The sequence below is a fragment of the Orycteropus afer genome, unplaced genomic scaffold (assembly GCF_000298275.1).
Source record: "Orycteropus afer afer isolate SDZICR_OR568_19922 unplaced genomic scaffold, OryAfe1.0 scaffold00516, whole genome shotgun sequence".
In the NCBI taxonomy this organism is placed as follows: Eukaryota; Metazoa; Chordata; class Mammalia; order Tubulidentata; family Orycteropodidae; genus Orycteropus; species Orycteropus afer.
The window spans coordinates 1,803,526-1,808,088 of NW_006922103.1; positions in this window are offsets into that span (position 1 = coordinate 1,803,526).

The window sequence follows — 4,563 nt, forward strand, 5'->3', positions numbered from 1 at the left end:
GCAGGCGTCCCGAGGAGACGCCGCGCGTCATTCTGGGCTCCCACCGCCACTCCCAGCTGGGCCCAGGGCAAGGGCGGAGGGGACACAGCCACCGAGCAGACGGTGGGTTATTTCACTGGCCGTGGGCACCGGCGTTTCATTCCCAAACGCGCGGCCGCTCCAGGCTCTGCCGGTTAGCACTGAGCGTCGCAGCCGAGCCCTGTCCGGCGCACACAAAGAGACCCACGGTGCGCATGTGTCCAAGCCTCTGCTGCCGGGGAGCGAGTGGCAGGCGAGGCAGCCCGGAGCCTGTGCCCTCGCCTCCGGAGGAGCGACCGAGACCCCAGGGAATGGGTTTACTGGGGCGCTCTCGCTCACTACAAGGACCGGTGCCTCGTGGCTTTTCATCTTCTCCAGAAATGGGAGACCGTAGTCATTACCGGTCCATGGCCATGATTTCTTTAGCCTTGCAACTTGTAATATCAAAGAAGGAACGACACTCTCTCCTTAACTGTAGGAGAGCAACACTGGCCTTTTAGAGCGGGCTTTTCCTTTTTGTGAAGGAATTTTATCTTTTAAGTTTTTTATCACATTTATAAGAGTCAGGGGGAGATGGGGAGTATTGAATTTTGACTTGGGGCATTATGGATTTTTGCTATAGGCAAGGACATTTAGTGCTTAGTAGCTAAGGATGTTTCTAATTAAGAAACAGAAATTATAAAGATTCAAGATTTTACCAATGACTTCCTTATTTATAAAGAGGTTATGTTTAATAAAAGTTCAAAGTGTGTATTTTTTTCTGCTCGTTATAGCAAGCAGTAATTTTCCATGTTCCCAATTAACCTTTCTTAGCCCTACTGAGAATATAATAATACATGAAGAAGAAAAAAAAAAAGAACTTGACTGAGGGGAGGAAACAAAACACGGAAGAAGAAAGGGATGTGCCCCTCACCCCAGTGGACATCCCAGTGGTGATCTCTGCCCTGGTATCGGCAAGAGTCTCCACCTAGATTTGTTTGTTCTTCTGGTAGTCTACAGTATTTTCAGTAGCCTTCACTCACACCACAATTTAAAAGCATCAACTCTTCTTTGGTCTTCCTTATTCATTGTCCATCTTACACATGCATAGGAGGCAACTGAAAATACCATGGCTTGGGTCAGGTGCACCTTAGACTTCAAAGTGACATCTTTGTTTCTTAACACTTTAAACAGGTCTTTTGCAACAGATTTTCCCAGTGCAATACGATGTCTAGTTTCTTGGATTGCTGATTCCATGGGTGTTGATTGTGGAACCCAGTGAAAAGCCTTATTGGGATGCAAAAGAGACATCTTACTAGGATATGATAATGTCTATGATGTATTAGCTGAGAATAATACAAAATATTACTTTTCTAATGACAAATGAGCATATGTTAAATTAATTTTGTAAACTTCAAATGCTTTAAGGAAAAGTATGGTAAGACTACAAAGTGAACAATTAACCATGAGTAATGTTTTTAGTTTGTGGGTGGAAACTAAACTAAAACGAACAACTCTTAATGATACATTTGGAAACACACTGATCGAAAAATTTAATGTTGGGGAAAAAGTTATCATTGAAAATGATAGTGATTAGGAGCAGTTTATCTAGGTCCTTGTTGTTAAGTTCTAATTAGTTGTAAATTTAAAGTGAAGGCTATATTACATTTAAAAAGCATTTGGGAAATGATAGACAACATGAAAAGGAGTGATACTGAAAGTGTTACAAAGGTGGCATAGCATCAGAAAATACTCTCATGTCAAAAGATAATTTTGACGGAATGGACTTACTTCACAAAATGAAAGAAAACAGTTAAATTGAGACTAAACAACTGTACTGTGGGTAGTGACCTTATTAACAAGCTTAGACGGTACACAAAGAGTTGAGAGAAAAAAAAAGTAGTCTGGAATTTTGAGGAAAAAAACATTTACAATATCCTCAGTTCTATGAAGTTGCGATGGTAGGTCTGGATGCACCAGCAACTCAGGGCAGTGCGGAGAGAGAGCATTCTCAAGGTCGAAATTCATCTTGAGACAACAGGAATAGTCTGAATGAAGAAATAGTAGAGGATATTGTTTTAGTTAAGTGTAATTATTGTTTATTGCAATGACATTTTCTTAATACGCCATATAAATTTGTATGAATTAAATCTATATTTGTAGTGAAACATTTTATGAAATGTTATGACAATTCTTCACTTAGAATGGGGGTGAATATTAAAGTGTTAAATATTTTATTGGGCTTTGTCTTTATGTATCGATGCATTAGGTATGATAGCACACTTACTATGTCTAATATTTTGTGAATAAGTTCTTATCAATTTTACTTGACTATTAAATGTTAGTTGTGAAATGTTGCCTACATCAAAATTAAGTTTGTTTTCAGTGTATCTTATAGTATTAAATTAAGACTTTCCTACTCAAAAAGTGTTTTGACTCTTCAATTTAATATTTATACAATATGTGAGAAATGTAATCACAGTACTATTTGAAAGTGACTCAGTGCTGCAGCAAATTCTAGTATGTTTTCTAAAATAGAATTTTTAAAATAATATATTTTACATCTTATTTTTCTTTGTATAGAAATGTTGAGACAGTGATTAAAATTTAACATCATTATCATTTTATATTTAATTATTAATGAATTTTTAGAAAGAAACAGTTTAATATTGCTACTTTCAAAATTAATTACCAAATCTTAGGATGAACAAAATTGAAGATAATATAAAAATGCAGTATTTATATATAAGGAATGAATTTAGTAGCCAGATTTCTTCAGGTGAAATTGTACCAAGTTCCAAGTTTCCACTTGAAGGATATAAATTTGAGATTGGAGAGTAACAGGTTTGAACTGGTTCAAACAAGTTCAGTCATGATCAACCAAACGAAACAGTAACAGAAAGAAATTTTTAAAATTTTGGTGAACTGGAATGAACAGCGGTCAAGACATCTGTTCTGGATACCTAGTGGTGCTCTGACAAGAATATACCACAAATGGGATGGGCCTTAACAAACAGGAGTTTATTTTCTCATAGTTTGGAGGCTTTAAGTCTGAGTTCAAAGTGCCAGGCTCTAGGGGCTGTGTGAAAGCCCCTTGACCTTGGGCTTCAGCTCTGCCCCTTGCTCCCGGCCCACTGAAGCTGGAGCCATCTCTTCACTCAAGCAGCTGCTGGCTGCTGAGGCTGACAAGCCCAAGGTCGACAAATAAAATGGCACAGTCCTAATGTTACCAAACCACATGACAAGCCATTCATTATGTCCATTGTAAGTCACAAAGTCAGCAGAGCATGGCAGGCTGCTGAACAACGACACAGCTACATGCAGGGTCCGAGCGTACCATAAGCTAGAGACCATTCTGAAAGCTGCTGCTTATACACAGGAAGCACACCACAGACCCAAAGCAGCTACTCAGCTGCTCACAGTAGATTCTAGCATGGAGTTGATGACCAGTCTCATCATGGGGAATAGTATATCCAGCTGCCCAGCCACTCAACCAGGCTAGGCCTGGCTAAGTTGACACACAAACTGAACTACCACAACATCAAAAGACATATTGCATTGGGCAAATCTTTTGCAAAAGACCTCTTTCAAATGCTGAAGAGAAAAATGGGGAAAAAAAAAATGGTTCAAAGTCCTTTTCAGAAATAGATTGTCAAGGCTTTCTTTGGAGGGGCCTATGTGAAGAGTTAGGAGCTCTGGTAGCATAGTGCCTAAGGCACTTGACTGCTAACCAGAAGGCTGGTGGTTCAAACCCACCAGCCACCCCTCAGAAAGAAGATGAGGCAATCTACTTCCGTAGTGATACTGCCTCGGAAACCCAAGGAGGGGTCGCTATGGGTTGGGTCCGACTCCATGGCACATACCAACCAACAGACAAGCCAACATATTAAATGGAATATTTCATTATAAAACAGTTTTGAATTTCAAAACTCTGATTATTAATTGATTCAGTCATGAATATATAGCACTAACAGACATACTTGCAAGACATACGATTTGAGAAGAACAGATATAATTTAGTCAGCTGGCATTGCAGAGACTTCTCCTTAGCTTTTAGCCAGAAATGTCCAGTTTTGTAAAACCAGTAGTTTGTTTACAAATCTGTAGGGGCTTCTGTCTTAACCCATAGTTCTTCTTTAATAACCTACAGCAGATATTACGGAACCAAAAATAAGGGAAACTATTTGTCAGTTAGGAAGCAGGGCATGCATAATCCACTTGAACAGAAACACCGACTGAGAATAATAGATGGGGCAGCTCCTATCTCAGAGCCCACAGCCCCTGGGGGCTGACTTTCGATTACAACATGGAGGTCACTGCATTTGCAGATCTCTACCACTCATGACAAACTTTTGAGCACTGCTGTTCTGTCTGTAATGTTGTTGTTGTTGTTGTTTTGCCATCGAGTTGGCCCCGACTCATAGCGACCCCTCCTTGGGTTTCCGAGGCAGTATCACTACGGTAGTAGGAATGCCCATCCTTCCTTCCAAGGAGTGGCTGGTGGGTTTGAACCGCCAGCCTTCTGGTTAGCAGTCAAGTGCCTTAGGCACTATGCTACCAGAGCTC